Source organism: Poeciliopsis prolifica, unplaced genomic scaffold (assembly GCF_027474105.1).
Source record: "Poeciliopsis prolifica strain line A6 unplaced genomic scaffold, Auburn_PproV2 SCAFFOLD012, whole genome shotgun sequence".
Taxonomy (NCBI): domain Eukaryota; kingdom Metazoa; phylum Chordata; class Actinopteri; order Cyprinodontiformes; family Poeciliidae; genus Poeciliopsis; species Poeciliopsis prolifica.
In genome coordinates, this window is record NW_026562387.1 from 5,966,573 (window position 1) to 5,987,058 (window position 20,486).

Consider the following 20,486-nt stretch of genomic DNA (forward strand, 5'->3'; position numbering starts at 1 on the left):
GTAGTTTAGCAGTCTTCATATGATTCATTTCATAACATGATAAAAGTTTAATTATTAATTAAGTATTTTATTTCAACACTACACAGTGAAAATACCTAAATTTGGATGTTTGACAGAAAATATTAATTTTGCTTTTGGTGAGATGAACCCTAAATTTAACTAACCTTACAATAATACAACAAATGTTCCTAACATTGTGAAATGCCATATGTGTTCCTTATCTTCACAATCAAACCGTTATTCAACACAATGGATTCAAGTGACATGTTACAAGGAAGTAATCAGTCAAACACACTCTGAATAGCTTTTTGTACACCAAACTTCCTCTTTTACAGATAAGGAAGAAAAAAATACAGATTCATGATTTCATACAACATCGGCTTTTAAAAAGAGAAGTTGATCTTTTGGATCTTTTGCTCACCTGCTGAGATTTAGTCTCCTTAACTAGAAGCAGTTTTGTTACTGGTGTTGTTTCATTGGGTAAGAAACGTTTTATGAATTACATATTCTTTTTGTTGCTTTTGAAGTAATAAATTTTTGACATAAAAAAAACATTGAAATTAGAGTAATCATTTATACTTGATTTTGCTTGCATGTTTTTCATTTAGTTCAACCACTGCTAAGAAAGAACCATTGATTTCCATCCTTTCTAAAACAGCACAGTCTCTATCGTCTTTTATTTAGAATATGTTAGTTTTAATTTTCTGAAAAATAATTTATCCTAAAGAAACTTTTATTTTTTGATTTGTAATCATTTGATTTTTCTGAGCTCTTCTTCACTTTGACAGACGAAGGACGACGATCAGTGTGATGGCGGCTCTGTGTGAGAACATGCTGACAGTCAACATGTTACTGAGTCTCTTCTGTCTTCCAGGTGAGATGTTTGTTCATTTCCTTTCATTTGGAGAATGTGAGACGTCATGTGAAACATTTGTCTAAAACATTTCATCTTGATCTTGTTTAAAGTCTCATGAAATATTCCCGTTGGCAGATTTTGCTCTACATTGTGCTCATTATCAGTTGCTTTACAGGTGCTTTGGCTAATTACTGTGGAAACAATACATCTTCCCTCAACATCACTACACCGAATAACATGGAAGCTCTGACTGGATCTTGTTTGAAAACCCATGTACCTATGACTCAAAAGATCCTAAATATGACAGCAGTAAAACTATCTATGGAGTTTGGATGAAAGATAGGACATATCCAAACAATGTTATTTTCAACAGCAGTGGGTCAGTTAACAAATATTCACTGAATATTACTGGAAACCTGAAAGAGAAAAACTGCACCACTCTGTTTCCTAATCTAACAACAAATCATACAGACAAATACTTCTTCAGAGTTGAGAACGGTGCCTATAAGGCAACAGCTTGTGCTAATCCTCTTCACATAACAGTTAAAGGTAAGAACATTTTTGTCTTACTAATGCAGAGTGACATAGAACTGCTGTTATGATAAATATAAAGAATTTATTTTTAGTTCAACAAGAGCATTTGATTTTTCTTGAATTTTTCCAAGTCTTTCAGATTGTGAACATGTGGTCTTTTTAGTGTTGTTTGAAAGTTTACTTAAATTTTTTCCTACAAAATACAATATTTATATGTATTTGGGACAACTGTCTCTCAAAATGTGTAATATTTTTGGGCTTTCTCCCACAATCTCATGATCGCTGAACTGATACAAAATGTTTTTGTGTTTAGTATGAGAGTATGTTCACTTCTCCTCAAATGTAAATATTCATTTAATTGTAATCCTAAAACTTCTGATGTGGAATTTCGAATTTCAGATTCTGCCTGGGAACCAAACCTGACTTTTTCACGTGATCTAACAAATCTGAAGGAGCATCAGTCTGTCACTGTAAACTGCTCAGCTTTCACTCCCTGTCCAAACTCACCTCCTGAACTCACCTGGAATCTCCAACAAGACTCTCTCAGACACACAGAGAAAAACAGAGATGGAACCTTTACAACTAAAATCCAGGAGATCATCACTCTGTCAGACACACATGATGGATACAACATCAGCTGTTCTGCCAGATATCCTGTGATTGGAGGAATCAAGACAGCAGAGACAGAAGTGACTCTCAGTGTTCCATGTAAGTGATCCTGTCAGCAGGTCATAGTTCAGATGGTTCTGATCAATAAAGTTCATGTGTCTCATTTTCCTCAGATGCTCCTAGAAGCACCTCAGCATCCATCAGTCCATCAGGTTTGGTGTCAGCAGGTAGCTGGGTGAAGCTGAACTGCTCCAGCAGAGCCAAACCTCCACCCAGATTCACCTGGTTCAGGATCAGTGAAGATGGAGACATTAATGTGTCTGTGGGGCCGATTTACAACTTCAGTGTTACTGAGGGAGGAGAGTTTTACTGTGTGGCCACAAATGATCTGGGTAATGAAACAACATCAGTTTCATTAACTATTACGAAAGGTAATTATTAAACTTAAAAGTCTACTTTGAGAAATAGCTGCCTGTAATTATTTGTAATAGATTTGTCTCTGTTTTCTCTCTGCAAGATGAAAAACTTTTGGTCCCCGTCACTGTGGGGATTATTGTGGTCATCTGCTTTCTTGTTTTTCTCGTTGTGTCTATTTGGTGAGTTTCACCTATAAATGTTTTGAGATGAGATAAAGGTCCTAACGTTGGACCTTTATCAGCACTCTATTGTTAGATAGAGATTGGCTCAAAAAGTATTACATCAATCGTGAGTTATAGAAGAAGGTTTGAAGGAGAACTTGTTTTTTTCAATTTACTTTCTTTATTTTCAAACAGCGAGAAATGTTACATTTGGAAACCCTTTAGTCAGTAAATTAATACATTCATTAGTGATTTCAAAATTGCAGACTTAAATGTTACAGATAACATTATAGAGATTTATGCAGATGGTTTACACAGTTTAATCACTATTGTTTTTTTTTTTGTAGATTTCTGTACGTCATTTGATTTCATTGAGGAATTGCAAGTTTGGCTAAAAATCTCCTCTGGTTTCAGATTTTTACCCTTCCATTTTAAATTTTACCCTGTTGCTATGATGCATGCCTATGGCAATAAGATATTGTTTTCACAAGTGGGAGCAATTAGTAGCATCTCAAAAAATCACATTATACCTGAAATACAGACTAACTTTGCAGCGTAGCGGAGGCTTTGTGAAAGCAGAGCAGAACCAAAAAGCAGAGATAGAAGGACTGAGTTGGAGCCAGCTATTTCATCGTTGTGCCTACTATTGGTTCTTTTTCATTTTCGTCGTTTATGTTGTAATCAGGTTTTCTCTAAAACAAAAGCTTGAAAGTCAACAATATTTCCACTTAACCAGATATAAATGGAATTGAATTATGTTGATTATCTTTTACAAATGTGTTTTACATATCAAACTTGAATCTCGCTCTGGTTGTACTATCAGCTGAAACACGGCATCATTATTCTGACAGCTCTCAAATGTCTTTCAGGTATTTTGTGTCCAAATATTCAGCGCCACAAAAGACTCAGGTGGGGGAATGTTCATCCTTTGTGGACAGCACTAAAGTAAGATTTTGTTTGCAGTTTTGTTACATGCTCTTTTTTTTCCCCGCAGAGTGGAGTGGGTGTTGACATTGGTGTTCAGAATTCAGCATTTGAGAAAGAGGAAGAGCTGCGTTATGGGGAAGTCAGAATCATCAACAAGACAGCAACAGCAGCAGTAATTCCAGTGTATGACAATGAACATCAGGAGATGGAGTACGCACAGATCAGAGGGTCAAAACCAGAAAACGTCTCAACACAGGCTGCTGACAGTCCAGAGGAATACACTGCAGAGAAGAAAAATTAATGTGTGTCATGAGATGAGAATTTTTCTTCTTTTGTTTTGTGTCATGAATCAATTCACTTTAGACAGAAAGAGGATTCGTCTCTTTCAAGCTGCGGGTCCTCAGGTTTTTCTGTCCCGTTCTCCATTTTCTCCAACAATCTCAACATTCAACTTTTTTCAGCTCAGAATTTCAAACAGATTTATTTATTTATTTTTTAAAATCAGGGCTATTCGGTAAAGTTTTTTTTTATTTTTTTGAAAATATCATAGCTCTTATTGACACTACTTTGGCTAATTTTGAAAATAATTTTTTACTGATGGGAAATGAGATGCATGTCTCTCAAAAGATGATAAAAGCAAGACTTCTCTGTTTTTGTTGACATTTCCAAAATTCATATATTGCAGGCCTTTAGCATTGGGTTAGTTGAAGGGGGAAAAAAAGCTTTGTTGGCTTCACATTATATTACAATTACTTTTATAATTTTTGATCAGCTTTTCTTACATTCCATTGGGACATCTGCAATTTATTCCAAATATTTTTATTGACGAGCTCTCTCAACAGATTCTCAGTGACATTAAAGTAAAGACTCTTCCTGAACCTCCATAAAACATTAAAGTTACATTCAATTATCTGTATGTTGCACTTGAAGCACTTTCAAGTGCAACATAGAATGTATAATTAAGAGCTCTTACTTGTAAGTCACTGGTTTTGACACTGATCAAAGTGTCAAAACCAGAGAACATGTCAACACAGGCTGCTGACAGAAATACACTGAAGAGAAGAAAAAATAATGTTTGTCATGAGATAAGAAATGTTTTTTGTTGTTGTTATTTTGTGTCAAGAATCAATTCACTTTAGTCAAAAAGAGGATTTGTTCCTTTCAACCTGCGGGACCTCAAGTTTTTATGCTCTGTACTCGGTTATCTCCAACAAATCAACTTTTTCTCAGATGAGAAACAGACCTTTTTTGGTAAAAATATAAAAATAAATCAAGGCTATTTCTATTTGGGAAAGACTTTTGAACACAAAATCCCTCACTGACTCTCATTCATAAACGGCAAATTTGTTATTGCTAACTTTGAAAATGTTTAGTGAACTCAGCTTCCCCTAAATTATTTTTTTCCAGATAAAAGCAAAGAACCCTGGATCCTTGGATCACTAAACTCAGCGTTGAAGTCAAGGATATGTTGCTTTTATAGCCAAAATTAAATCAAATCTTTTGTTAATAGTTTTGATCTGCTTATAAGGTTGAAATGTATTGGATTTATATGATTATATATTTGATCTGTTCATCATATTGTTTGTTTTGTTGCTTTATTTTTAGATGATATCTGTTGCAAAATTGTGCTTTATAAATAAAAATAAATGCTGCTAAATCAAACTCTTCACCTTTGGCTTCTCCTGGTGTTGTAATTTCATAAAGTCTGGATAACCTCTATAAAAACACCAAAAGTGCCATGTAATCATTCTTCAGAGGCAGGTGGAATAACTGCAAATCAAAAATTGTGTTTTTCATTTCATTGGATAAATAATAAGAATATAAACACTTTATGAAAGCTGAAAAAGCTGGTTTGTGGATGGGAGCACTGAGTGGAGCAAAAATGCTAAATAGATCATTTAAACATGATGAAAAGGAGGAAATAGATTGTAAGTGGACTGCCTGCTGAATTGAGGGAAGCCAAGACGGGAGCTATGTGTGTTCATGTTGGAAGATGGGCGATTAGATAATAAAGACAAGAGTAGTCCAGAAAAGCATACAGGCTTCTAAATTACCCATATGCAAGGGATAATTATGGGTTAATTTTTACTGTCAGTTGAAATAAAAAGGAGCAGAGATTTGATTGGCCAACTTAAAAGTAGCCAGTGTCAAAGTTGTCATATTTTCTTCAAACTTCAAAAAGTATATCTTCATTTAAATTCTTGCGTTTTTATGCATGTCTCATTTAGTAGTTTTTGATGTCAGACCTGCAACAGTAAAAAAAATGAAGACACAGGGTGAAGGAAGGGGTACAAATACATTTAAATAATATGGATCTTATTCTAAAATGGTGTCATCATCGCATGGCCTGCATCATTTCTGTTCCTGAAAATAAAAGTTATTTACTTAGACTCAAGGAGCCACAGCTCGGTTTGAATACTAAGCTCCTAATCCACAGGTAAGTATCTGTAAATAGAAAGTGTGTCTATGGACAAAACAACAAAAATGTAAATTATTTGCAACTTTAGGGAGGTGATTAAGCAGATACTTAAAATCAGCTTATGTTGTACACGTATGTTATTCTTCAAAGGTTTCCTGATGATCTAGAATCAAAACATACTAAACTGATTATTTGGGGACATACATGTACATGACGACATAGATTTTATGAGATAAGCAAAAAGAGAACAAATTGCAAATTGTACTTTTTGCAGTTAGAAATAATATTGAAGAATTGACACATGCCAAAAGCCCAAATGTCGAGCACGAGTTGATATTGTCACAGAAAGTAGCTACACGAATGACCTCCGATTGAACTTCCCAGAGGCAAAGCTTGGAAACTAAATGATGCTGCAGTTTTCATGTCAGGCTTTGGTTCTTCTAGAATTCAGTGGCTCGTTTACAGATGTCATCTTTTAAATAGCTGTCAGATCAAGAAGCTCACTTTATCAGGGTGACAACATGTCACAACAAATAAGTAAAACTGTAATTTTCTCAAACATGTAATGTTCTCTAAAACATCCCAGAGCTCTTGCTTCACTTGGTCTTGAGAAACAAAAGATTTTTTTCTCATTTTTGCAAAAGCCTGGATTCTCACTAGAGTTGTTTTGTATCTCTCTATTGCAGTTCTCCTGTACCTGCTTCTTTTGTTTTGTTCCATCTCAATAAATCGAATCAGCTCTAGTTCCTACTGAATATATCGTCCTTCCCCCCTTTCATTGTAAGTTTGCTTGCTGACGTTACAGATCTGGCAAAAGAGTTTCTGCTTTATTCGTCGGATTGTTAACTAGAATATTGGATCAGCACTGCTCCAGCTGTTGCTCAGGGTGAGAGGCGTCCCTCTTTTTAAGGTGGATTTCATGTCCTGCTTTGGACTTGTTTGGGTCTGTTTGACTGCTTTGACTTATATAAATTCAGACTTATATGAATTTAGTCGAAAAACAAAGGATGTCTATCAGATTCTGATGATGTCTGAGAACATGCTGAAGGTCAGCATGTCACTGAGCGTCTTCTTTCTTCTTGGTGAGATGTTTGTTCGCTTTTTTTCTTGTCTGAAATCTTTTGCCTTCCCATTTGAAGGCTCCACATGTAACATGATGCAGCTGAACTGGAATTTATGAATCATGAACTTTCGCTTGAAATTGATTTGCTCAACACCCTTTTCATCATTTGTCTGTCTTCACAGGTGCTTCGGCTGGTTGTCCCAGTTCTTTCCTCTTCGTTAACATGCGTCGTCAGATGGAAGCGCTGAGTGGATCCTGTCTGCAAATCCCATGTAGCTTCAATGTGACTCATCGTGACTATCAACCCACTAATTCGATCCTTGGAATTTGGTTTAAAAATACCACAAGTCTCAAGGAATAGCTCATCGTAAATAATCTGTCAATCCATATGTCACCTACAAAGTTGACATGTTAAAGACGAGAACAGTGCATGGGTAGGTCATCAGCCCAGCACGTAAGCAGCAGACCGCAGGGCAATGAACTCACGTTTGTCATGACCGCACATGCCCAGATTACTCATCGGATCAGAGTCTCTGCTCATGGCAACCTCCAGAGGGCGAAAGGCTCACACAGTGTGTCTGGGGAATTCAGTTTCAAGGTTCAGTTTTAATTTAATGCTGCTTTATGACAGAATAACATGAAACCAGAGTCTTTTTATGTCAACAGACTCATGTCACTATTGCATGATGACTCATGTCTCATTTTGAAGGCTGTTATGTTAAAACAGAACTGCAGTCCTAAGAGCAAATGCCATTAAGGCATATGTTCAGACACACAGCTCAGTTTCTGTGTGTCTGTCTATAAAAAGTTCTGCTTTGCTTCCTGAACCACAAAACTGCAACACGGATGTGCAGCGACAACCAGAAAAGGTGTATAACTTTCATGAGGGAAAAGCTTTTAATGTACCAGCTTTGATCGCTTTTGGTAGGATTCGAACCTTCGCAGGGAGACCCCAACATATTTCAAATCCATTGCCTCAACCTCTAGATCACAATAAACCAGGTATTTGCAGGGTTGAGACACCAGCTGAAATTTCAGGAACCATTTTACAATTCACTCTCTCTCTAAAAACGATCTCTTACATATTTAATGAAATCTTCTCATATGACCACTGATCATTGTTGGCAGGATTTGAACCTGCACGGTGAGACTATAGATTTCTAGTGCATCTGTTTTCTAGTGACTGATATAAGGATAGATTTCAAGAGCTTTCTTACCATCTGCCCTCTAATACAAAAGGCCATATCCTGCATTAATTATTTTTTTCCTAATTTCTGGAACAAGCTCTTCAAGGTTCTCTTTATCTTGTTTCAGGATACTTTTATTGTGACTCAACACTGTTACTGCATTCACTTCCCTAATTAATCCACTCATGTTTGGGAAATTCAGCCTAATTAATCTGTTTGCTTCACATCTGTAGGATTTCCGTCTCTAGCTTTAGAGTTCGTTATGATTCGCTGACATGAAAAATGTTTCAAATCCTTTCATCTGGCTCCCTTACGATCAGTTTTCACGAGACATAAATAGACCCCACGTCCTCTTCAGTTCTGCAAAGCTGGCACCAAATGGTCAAAACACATGGAAAAATTAGAAAAAGCTGAAGTTACTAAAATAATCCAGTTGATTACTATAAGTCACACTGACACATGACAAGCAGATGTGAGGGAGAGGAAGAACATGTTCCTGTTCTTTCACTGATATACAAATAATATGATGACGGAAGGTGACTGAAGACATGCATTTTCTAATGTGCCCCCAGACGACATTTGTCCCAAACGGTCATTAAATAAACAAATGGAAATGAATTAAAATAAATTAATGTTGTAACTAGGGAAGTGAATTAACATGATTCTCTCCACATTGTGACACCCAGTAGTGGGCGGAATATATGTAAAACCTGATGAACTTTACTGCATTATTAACTTTGCAGATTTTATGTGAGATGCACTTCTGTGAATCAATAAGCGTCCCCAACACGATGACTGTGTCAACATGAAATATGTCGTTAGATGTGTGTTTGGGTTGAATGTGTTCTTCAGAATTGTAAACAGAGGAGGCCTTCAACATTGAGCATCCTCTTTTTAAAAAAGGAGGAAGGACCCGTGTGTGAGAAACTTTAAAAAAATGCTTCCTTTTTAAAAGCTTTTAGACCTTCTGCTGAAGAACTGACAGCGTCACGTTTGTAGGTTTAAACTCAGACGTTGATTGAAATTTGGATTCATTTGGAAACTATATTACATTTACATGTACCTTGAATAAGTTTATTGGAATCTTCGGCTTAGCTTCTTGACTTCTAAAAGTAACACATTATTCTTGACAGGGTCCTGTGCTCAGTATATACCGTCAGACTCCGATGGCGGCTCTGACAGCCAACATGTTACTGTGTGTTTTCCTTCTTCCAGGTGAGATTTTTGCTTTCTTCCTCGTATGTGGAGACATCACATGAATTGTTTAATAGTCTGAAAATATTTGATCCTGATAATGTTTAAAGGCTCGCTCCACATGTAACTTCCAGCAGCGAAACTGAAGTTTGTAGAAAGTTTTTTTTTTCTCAGATTTTCATCCACATTATTTTTATTGTTGGTCTGCTTTTACAGATATTGTGGCTTCCTGTGCATCACATCTTCGTCTTACTGCCTTAAAGGAGATGGAAACATTAAGCGGATCTTGTTTGCATATCCCCTGTACATTTAAAGCAATTAAAGGCCAGGCAGAATTTGACAATCAGAGAAAAATTGTTGGACTTTGGTATAGAACTGATTATAAAAAGGAAAAGAATGTAGTTTGTGACAGCAGCAAATCAGACAATACCTATCCAATGCAGATAACAGGAAATCTCAAGCAAAATGACTGCACAACTCTATTTTTAGAAAAAAACACCCCCTATCAAGATATATACTATTTCAGAATCATCAACGAGGCATTTAAAGCAACAGCTACATGTGAGTCCATTCAAATAAAAGTTAAAGGTAAGAACTTTATCTTCATCACACCATTAATTTAGAATAACAGAAATCACATTCTAAGCATTTGGCTTTTCACATGTATATTTTCTGATCATCTGCTGTCTGCAGTAGAATGCCCAGCTATTAAAAAATAAAGTTTAAGGATTTTCCTTTTTCTTTAATGCTTACAGAGCCCCCTAGGGGTCATGGCAGAATTTTTTTTTCTTTTGCGAGCGAGGAGACGCAAAAGGAAAATAAATTCGCCACGTCCCCTCGGGGGCTCCGTAAATGCTCGAACACTGAGAACCATTTATTTCATTGTTTATTTCTGAGAAAAAAAAAAGGTACATTTGCTGAGCTTTGACTCATTTGTGCACAGAAATAAAATGCTGTTCGAAGAATGTTAGAAGAAAACACTTTTCACTTCTTCATTGTCAATATTTTTGTTTCTAGAAATATTAAATTTTTTAACACACAGCTCCATATTTTGCAGACATAAAACAAATAAGCAAAGAGACTCTTTGTGAATAAATGCACACCGTAATCTTCAGCTGATGCTGTTTTTTTTGTGTTAAATGAAATCATCTAAAGATAAAGACAAACACAAAACAAAACCGAAGACAAAGTAAATCTCATCACTCATTATTTAATTTGTGTCAGAGATCCACTTGTTTTTTTGCTGCAATGTTTATATACTCAGTATTATTAATAGTAGAAAATCAAGATGAAAAGGATTTTTACCTTTTGTTCTTTTCGGTAAACATGAATTTAAAAAATGCTTTTACATAAGTAACTTGTGGTCAATCTTGAGTTATAGTGATACCTTTGTGAAATCTTAATCAACTCCCAAAGTCAGCTGTTCAATCACATTTTGAATTACATTTTACATTCAAATATAAATGAATGTAAAAGAAAAAAAACATAATTTTGGTGTTTAGTACGAGAGAATGTTCACTTCTGCTTAAATGAATACAATATTTATTGCATTGTAAACCTAAAATGTATTTATGTCTCTGATGTGGAATTTCAGATTCTGCCTGGGAACCAAACCTTACTTTTTCACGTGATCTAACAAATCTGAAGGAGCATCAGTCTGTCACTGTAACCTGCTCAGCTTTCCCTCCCTGTCCAAACTCACCTCCTGAACTCACCTGGAATCTCCAACAAGACTCTCTCAGACACACAGAGAAAAACACAGATGGAACCTTTACAACTAAAATCCAGGAGAACATCACTCTGTCAGACACACATGATGGATACAACATCAGCTGTTCTGCCAGATATCCTGTGATTGGAGGAAACAAGACAGCAGAGTCAGTAAGGACTCTCAGTGTTTCATGTAAGTGATCCTGTCAGCAGGTCATGGTTCAGCTGGTTCTGATCAATAAAGTTCATGTGTCTCATTTTCCTCAGATGCTCCTAAAAACACCTCAGCATCCATCAGTCCATCAGGTTTGGTGTCAGCAGGTAGCTGGGTGGAGCTGAGCTGCTCCAGCAGAGCCAAACCTCCACCCACATTCACCTGGTTCAGGATCAGCAAAGATGGAGCCATGAATGTGTCTGAAGGGCCGATTTACAACTTCAATGCCACTGAGGGAGGAGAATTTTATTGTGTGGCTACAAATGATCTGGGGAATCAGAAATCATCAGCAAGCTTTGTTAGGATTGAAGGTAGTTACTTTTAAAACCGCTGAATATGAGGAACACTCGCAACACCTGATGCCTATGTTGAACAGGGGAAAATGATTGTTTTCTTTTATGGTTTATTATTGCTTTTTTTGTTTGCTTTGCATGTATATTGTTTTGGGTTGTTGCTTTTCTTTTTCCTTTTCCCCTTTTGACAATCCAAACACCCTGGACTGAAGGTGGTTGTCTCGGGAGGCGGGGCGCACTAATTGGCCACCCAGACAGGTGTCAGCAGAGGCTGATTAGAGCCAAAATAAAAGGAGCTTGGCTGGGAAGAAGACAGAGAACTGGTTCTGCAGCCACGGGAACTGACACGCTGTGGGGAGCAGACGGAGCCCGCTCATCCGGCACAAGCGATCGAGAGTTGGACAGACGGCCCAGTACAGAGAATCAGGGCAGAGGGTAACCTCTGCCCGCGCCTGTAAGTAAAGTTTCTTTCTGGTCGAGCTGATCCTGCAGAGAGCTGGCAAAAAGCACGTCTTCCGACGGAGTTCTGGTGCGGGGATGCTGGCGCTTTCCTGTTCTTTCCTTCTAGTTGGACCGAAACGTAAGGGGGCGTGGCACGCCGAGGAGTGGAGCGGTGGTGGAGCGCTGTGCGGCCGGCTGTAGTGCGCGCTACACATAGATCACCGCCACGAACAAGAAAATAAGCGGAGCCCAACCTGTGGCCTTCAACGGGTGACCTTTTTTTTATGGAACATTGGATTTTATAAAGAACAGTTTTTATTGTGCCACTACTTGTGACTCTTTTGATTAAAATACCTTGCACCTGACTGCTCCGCTGTTTGGGTTTTTCGAGTTGTTTGCTCCCCCTTGTGTTGAAGACGGACTGTGGGCCAATTTGGCCTAACATCATTTTGGCGCTGTGAGCAGGACACAAGTAGGGAGCAACGCTCATACCCAAAAATAAGGGCACAACATGATGATGCCAGTCTTTCCTGGTGCACCTTGGGTGCCCAAGTACAAAGGGATTGAAAGTGAACTTAAATATGTGGACTGGAAAGAACAAGTGCATGGACTTTTAAATGCTCAAGAATTAACAGAGGCAAGGAAAGTGGACATTTTAATAGGGGCTCTCGCTGGGGAAGCGAAGCAACAGGTTAATGTTTTAGATGAGGCTGAGCGAGACCAGGTCCGCAAGATTTTAAATCATTTGGACACATTGTATGGTGATAATACTCCAGTTGCTGTGTTAAGGTCACAATTTTATGGTTGCATTCAGAAACCTGATGAATCTGTAAAGTCGTTTACTTTAAGGTTGAGAGAACTGTGCCGCAGGTTACGGCAGCGCAGCCCTGATGATGCACCTACCGATGCAAATTTATTGGACCAGATGCTACTTGGCCTGCGTGAAGGTCCCCTGTCTCACACACTCCGAGCCTATGTGCGACACAATCCTAGAGAGGACTTTGTCGCTGTTCACCGAGAGGCATTGCAGCTCGAAGAGGAACATAATGGCTCACAAAGACTACAGAGTATGTGTTTTGCAGTAGGTGAGTCAACACAGAACCGATTGTCTGACTCCAACTGGAAAGAAGATTTCAAAAAAGAAATAATGCAGGATGTTAAAGAACAAATGAAAGATTTGGCAAAAGAAGTAATTAATGAGATCAGACCTTTTTTACAACAAAGTCAGGGAGCTGTTGCTGCTTCAGGGGTGTCAAGACCACCACAAAGACGGCCTGGGTATTCCCGTGGCTGGACCAGGGATGGACAACCTATCTGCAGGCAGTGTAAGCGGGCGGGGCATTTTGCCAGGGAGTGCCGAGCACCTGATGGGGAACAGCCAGCTTTAAACTAGGTAACCCTACTGCTGAGGCCCAAGCAGTGGGGACTAGTTGTATAACAAATGACCAAGGGCCCACAGCACCCTTCATTGGTAAATGTCCTACCATAGAGTTATCTATGGGTGGAGTGAGAATGACGGCTTTGCTAGATACTGGTTCTCAAGTCACACTGGTGCAACAGCAAGTAATGGATTGTCATTTCCACAAATGAAAAGTGACAGATCCTTGGTGTTCACATTAAAAGCTGCAAATGGCCTCACCATCCCATACTCGGGGTATGCTATCATGGACTTTGAGGTTGAAGGGTTTAAAATACCCGAAAAAGGTGTTGTGATTGTAAAAGATGACTGTTCCACTCACCCACTTATTGTGGGGATGAATGTGATTGGTGCTTGTTGGGACACTGTTTTTAAAGGTGGAACGTCAGCTTTCTCCCCTCAGAAGTGGAAGTCCCACCAGGTCTGGGAAGAAGCATTTACTATCTGCCAGAGGATTTCTGCTACTAAGATGGAAGGGGGTTCCCTAGGGTACGTTCGACCTGCATGCCGCCAAGGAATACAGGTACCCCCTAATAGTGAAATAATGATTTGGGGCCGTGCTCCTCAGAAGATGAGGTCCAGAAAGGGGTTGGTGTTGGTGGAGGCAATACCTGGATTGGAACAATGGGGGGTGGCAAGAACTTTGTCAGTGGTTGATCAGGGTCGGCTTCCTGTCAGAGTCTGTAACCCCCACTCGTACCCAATAAAAATAGGACGCTACGAGAAGTTAGGCCGACTGTATCAAGTGGAGGAGACTGAAATCCAGGGCACCGGCGACCTTAGTTTAACTATGGGATCTGATGGAGTGGTTGAAGTTGGTGTAACAGAAGTTGTAGGGATGCAAGAACCCAACAGCTGTGAAGAGGTGAACAAACTCCTAACTTCTGTAGATTTACCCCCACAACAGAAGGGAGAGCTCCAGGCCTTCCTGCAGAGATGGAAAAAGGTGTTTTCTGTGGATGAAGAAGATGTTGGCCATACAGACTTGGTCCAGCATAGCATACACACAGGTAATGCAGCACCTATCAAAGAGAGGTATCGACCCTTGCCTCCTTTAATGTACAAAGAAATGAAGACACTTCTGGCAGATATGCTGAATAAAGGAATTATCTGTGAGAGCAAGAGTCCATGGGCTGCACCTATCGTTCTAGTGAGGAAGAAAGATGGGAGCCTGCGGTTTTGTGTAGACTACAGGAAGCTTAATGCTGTCACTCATAAGGATGCTTTTCCCCTTCCTAGGATCGAGGAGACCTTGACATCTTTAACAAGGGCAGAATGGTTTTCAACGCTGGACTTGGCTAGCGGCTACTGGCAGGTGGAGATGGACCCTAAAGACCAAGAGAAGACTGCATTTACCACACCACTTGGCCTTTTTGAGTTTGAACGCATGCCATTTGGGCTCTGTAATGCTCCTGCCACATTTCAGCGTTTAATGCAACAATGTTTAAGCGGCCAACTTACAGATTCTGCCTTGGTCTATTTGGATGACATCATTATATACTCACCAGACTTTTCCTCCACTTGCAACACCTTGAAACTGTTTTCCGGAGACTTTGGCAGCATGGTCTGAAACTCAGATTGGACAAATGCAAGTTGTTTCAGTCTCAGGTAAAGTTTCTTGGCCACCTTGTGGACAAGAATGGGGTGAGACCTGACCCTGAAAAAATTAGTGCTGTTAAAAATTATCCTGTGCCAAGTACCATTCGCCAGGTAAGAGCTTTCCTGGGCCTGGCTGGGTATTATAGGAGGTTTGTCCCTGGTTTTGCCAAAATGGCCCGCCCTTTGAACTCTCTGTTGATTGGGATACCTGCTAATAAGAGGTCAGAGGTAAAGATTACTTGGACAGATGAGTGTCAAGAAGCATTCGAACGATTAAAGACTGCACTTACACAAGCCCCTGTTCTTGCTTATGCTGACTTCTCCCTACCATTTGTCCTTTACACTGATGCCAGTAAACAGGGCTTGGGTGCTGTCCTAGCCCAGGTGCAAGGTGGGAGAGAACATGTGATCGCCTATGCTAGTCGAAGTCTGCATCCTGCTGAAAGGAATGATGCAAATTACAGTTCATTCAAGCTGGAACTTTTGGCCTTAAAGTGGGCCATCACTGAAAAGTTTAAAGACTACCTGACGGGAGCCAAATTTACAGTTTTTACAGATAACAATCCAGTGGCACATCTTCAAACTGCCCACCTGGGGGCAACAGAACAACGCTGGGTAGCGCAGTTAGCCTCCTTCGATTTTATTGTGAAATATCGGGCTGGGAAGGAAAATGTGAATGCTGACGCCTTGTCCAGATTTCCTGCAGACCTGCCATCAGAGGACCAAGCTGTCTATGTCACCAATGTAGCAGCTTCTTCAAATCCTCAGGAGGGTGGACTACAGACACAGGATTGGAAGATGGCTCAAGAGTTGGATGTGGACCTGAAAGTTGTGCAAAGGTATGTGAGACAGGGGACTCCACCCGAAGCACAAACCAGGAAGAACTTGTCAGTCATCACATGCAAGATTTTGAAACAGTGGGGGAAACTCGTACTCCAGGATGGTGTTGTTTGTCGAAAAGTAACAGACTGTAAAACTAATGAGACTTTTTTTCAAGTTGTATGCCCCACAAGTAAACGCAGAGAGGTGTGGGAGAAGTATCATCAAGCAACGGCCCATGCAGGAGTGGAGAGGACATTGTCCAGAATTCGTCAGTTCTTCTATTGGCCCAATATGGAGAAGGAGGTGCATCAGTTTCAGTTGGGCTGTGCTGCCTGTAGCTTGCAAAGCAGGGCGGAGCCTAAGGCCCCACTGCATCCTATACCAGTGTCTTACCCCCTTGAGGTTATAGGCCTAGATTTTCTTTCTCTAGGCAGGCCTACAGATAGGTACCAGAATATTTTGGTCATGACAGATTGGTTCACACGCTATTCGTGGGCTGTCCCAACAAAAGATCAAACTGCCCAGACAACAGTTCAGGTGCTGTGGTCACATGTGATACAGACATTTGGTTGTCCAGCTAGATTCCATACAGACAGAGGGCCAAATTTTGAGTCTGCTTTAATGCAAGAGCTTTGCAAGTGCTATGGTATCACTAAAAGCAGGACCACTCCTTATCATCCGTCAGGGAACGGAAGTGTGGAGAGAATGAATCAAACTCTCCTGAATATGTTGCGGTCTCTCGGAGCAGAGAGACAACACAGGTGGCCAGAGTATTTACCTGAACTGTTGCAGGCTTACAACAATACTGTTCATGGCTCTACAGGTTACGCCCCTTCATTTTTGATGTTTGGCAGGCACCTGAGGCAGCCGGTGGATGTGAGTTTAGGAGTGGGACAACTCCAGCCTCTACATGACATGGGAGGATGGGTTAAAGACCATCATGCAAAGCTGTCCTTTGCTTATGAACTTGCTAAAAAACATATGGAAAAAGCTGCTTTTCATAGCAAGAAGCAATATGACAGGAAAGCGCAGGCCCTGCCTTTGGCACCGGGTGAGAGAGTGTGGGTGAGAGACAGAAATAGGAAAGGACAAGGTAAATTGCATCCAGGATGGCATGACGAGCCTCATGTTATCCTTGAGCAAGTAGGTGAAACAGGGGTGGTATATAAAGTGCAGCCAGAGAAGGGAGGCCGTGAAAAGATGCTGCACCGCAATGCACTGAAACTTTGTATCACGCCTTTAAAGGACGAACCCCAGCTGGTAGCTAGCAAGGAGAGTGTGGCAGAGACTTGTATTAGTCCCCCGTTTTATGGTGTCATGTTTACCCCCTCAGCTCCTTTTCAGGAAGAGGTTTTAGGACCTCGGCGCTCTGCCAGAGCAAACCTAGGACGACCACCTGCTCGCTACAGAGCAGAAGATTAGTGACAGGGACTGTCATTGTAAAAGTGTGGGGGGATGTTGAACAGGGGAAAATGATTGTTTTCTTTTATGGTTTATTATTGCTTTTTTTGTTTGCTTTGCATGTATATTGTTTTGGGTTGTTGCTTTTCTTTTTCCTTTTCCCCTTTTGACAATCCAAACACCCTGGACTGAAGGTGGTTGTCTCGGGAGGCGGGGCGCACTAATTGGCCACCCAGACAGGTGTCAGCAGAGGCTGATTAGAGCCAAAATAAAAGGAGCTTGGCTGGGAAGAAGACAGAGAACTGGTTCTGCAGCCACGGGAACTGACACGCTGTGGGGAGCAGACGGAGCCCGCTCATCCGGCACAAGCGATCGAGAGTTGGACAGACGGCCCAGTACAGAGAATCAGGGCAGAGGGTAACCTCTGCCCGCGCCTGTAAGTAAAGTTTCTTTCTGGTCGAGCTGATCCTGCAGAGAGCTGGCAAAAAGCACGTCTTCCGACGGAGTTCTGGTGCGGGGATGCTGGCGCTTTTCCTGTTCTTTCCTTCTAGTTGGACCGAAACGTAAGGGGGCGTGGCACGCCGAGGAGTGGAGCGGTGGTGGAGCGCTGTGCGGCCGGCTGTAGTGCGCGCTACACATAGATCACCGCCACGAACAAGAAAATAAGCGGAGCCCAACCTGTGGCCTTCAACGGGTGACCTTTTTTTTATGGAACATTGGATTTTATAAAGAACAGTTTTTATTGTGCCACTACTTGTGACTCTTTTGATTAAAATACCTTGCACCTGACTGCTCCGCTGTTTGGGTTTTTCGAGTTGTTTGCTCCCCTTGTGTTGAAGACGGACTGTGGGCCAATTTGGCCTAACACCTATGTAAATGTCCCTATTTTGTTTTATTTAGGTAAATTGAACGTACATCTCTTCTGGATTCCAATAGCACTAGTATTTGGGCTGTTGGTGCTCAGCTACCTGGTTATTTATTATAGGTAAGTATCAGAAATTAGAGAATTATTAATTATCTCAATGAAGTAAAACCAAATCTGTTCTTAGTTTAGAATATGGACAACAATCCAAGTTCTCCACATATACAAAACATCCAATTACATACCTCCAAAAATTAGATTGTAGGAATGACAATGAGTGTCATTTGGACAGAAAAAGATAAGCGTGAGCCAAAAGCCAAAAAGTCAGCAACACTTCTGTCAGTATGTAGCCGACTTGCTTCCATGTGTAAATCAATGTCAGTGGTAGGTACAGTTTTCCTGGGGAAAGAGCAGATTATGGATTAGCTGCAGAGGCCTCTTTGAACAATTGCTGCACAAATTCCACAGTTGGACAAAAAAAGCCTGTTGAAACTTGTTTGCTGCCTGGGATTTGGAGAAGCCAGTGGAAAACAGGAGCAACATAGTCCTGTCAGAAAAAGGCCACAGCTGACCTTTTAGGGGTCATCACACACACAATGTTTGGAGGAAGAATGGTAAAAACTGAGCAAGACTACACACTCACTGTAACTGCACATGCCTTTGCAATGGATGATATTTAGTGTTTTAAATCGTGTTGTCTGACCATAACCCTTCTGAAGAAAATGTCATTATTTAGTAATCACTGTTATCGTTACAGTACATCACACCAAAAGCATCTTGAGGTTTGCAGAAGTATCATTATGTGTGATGTTTGTAATTTATTTAAATGAAGACAAACCTCTTTGTACTAAACAGCCTAATTATTAATGGGTACATTTGCTTTTCTTATGAGCATTCTTGAAAACATCTGAATAAAACAAAAATGTGGATTACCTGCAAGACAATCATTCTAAACACACAGCAAAAAAATCAAAATACAAAAAAAACTCTTAATTGATCCTAAAACAGATTTAAAAAAATGAGAAGTGAGCCAAAGAACTGAGCAATGTATGTTACTAGTTTCTCCATTCAAAAACATCTTGAAGTTAATCTTATCAAGAAATGCATCATGACAAATTATTGATAATAATAGAAACATATGAAGTGAGGAAAAAAAAACATTCATTTGTCATTCCCACTATAGTTTTGAACCACAATTTAGTCATTGAAACTACCTTTCAATGACTGAAGGCAGCAATGACTATAAAGACTTAATCTGACAGCTCTGCAATGTCTTCCAGATGTTTGAAGTCCAAACAGCCAACTCTTCAACAGACTCAGGTGAGTAAATGTTTAGCACTGCAGCGCATCTTCACGAGTGGAGTCTGTGCCAGAATCGGTTTAAGCATGAACTGTTTCCCACAGACTCCAGCTGGTGAGGAGGCTGTGGCACAAATACCGACTACTGCAGGTGAAGAACTGCTCTATGGAGAAGTGACTTTCTTCAAGGGGAAACCTGAAGCTTCCTTTTCCTCAGTGGAGTGCAGCAAACAAGAAGAGACAGTTTATGCACACGTCAAAGTGTCCAAGTCATGAACGCGCTCAACACTCACCACTGACAGTCCAGATGATATCTATGCTCAAGTGAAGAAAAAGTAACTTTTCATTTCAAATAAAGTTAGCTAAAGACCTCTCTTAAAGCCACTTTGCATCTTTAAGCAACTATGCATATTTATTATGTGCTATATCATAACATTTTTCTGCTGTTTTTCTGTTGTGGTTATTTTATTTTGGGCCGTGACTTTTACAACTTGCATGGTCTTGTGGCAGGAAGTAATCATATTTTCTACTTCAACAAAGTATTTAAAGCTTAGCCTTTTTAATTATTATTAAAAGAAGATGTTAAACACACAAAGTGGGAAATGTTATTTTGACTTCATCATTTCACTGTACCATACTTCAGATAGTTAGTTAGATGGTGACATGATGCACCACTTCTTCTTTCAATACCAATGCCAGACAAACTGCTGCAATAGCAGTATGTTAATCTATGTTCCCTTTTTTTTTAAATTTGTTGAACACATTGCACCTCCACACAGCAACTTGGTCTCCTTAGTCTGGGCGTTTACTTTTTCAGCACTTTTTTAAAAAGGTACTTGTTTCATTTTTGGGCCAGAGCACAGAGCAGTTTTTTGTCTTGAGCTCCTTGCATGGGGCACGTTCAACGACGGCCTGAGAGGCCTTCTAGTCAGAGCTGAGTAAGCTGGGGATGTTTTGCCTACACTGCCTGGTGAAAAAATGCCCTCTTGCCTCCGTCGCTGCGATTTAGATGAAACCACTTTTCACTGCACCTGAATCCGCTAAACACATCACGTACAAAT

At 40.1% G+C, this 20,486-nt stretch overlaps 1 pseudogene; it reads left to right on the top strand.

Annotated features, from left to right (window-relative positions):
- Positions 1-474: 474 nt before the first annotated feature.
- LOC129364665 (myelin-associated glycoprotein-like) lies at positions 475-19,792 on the top strand (annotated as a pseudogene).
- Positions 19,793-20,486: the final 694 nt, after the last annotated feature.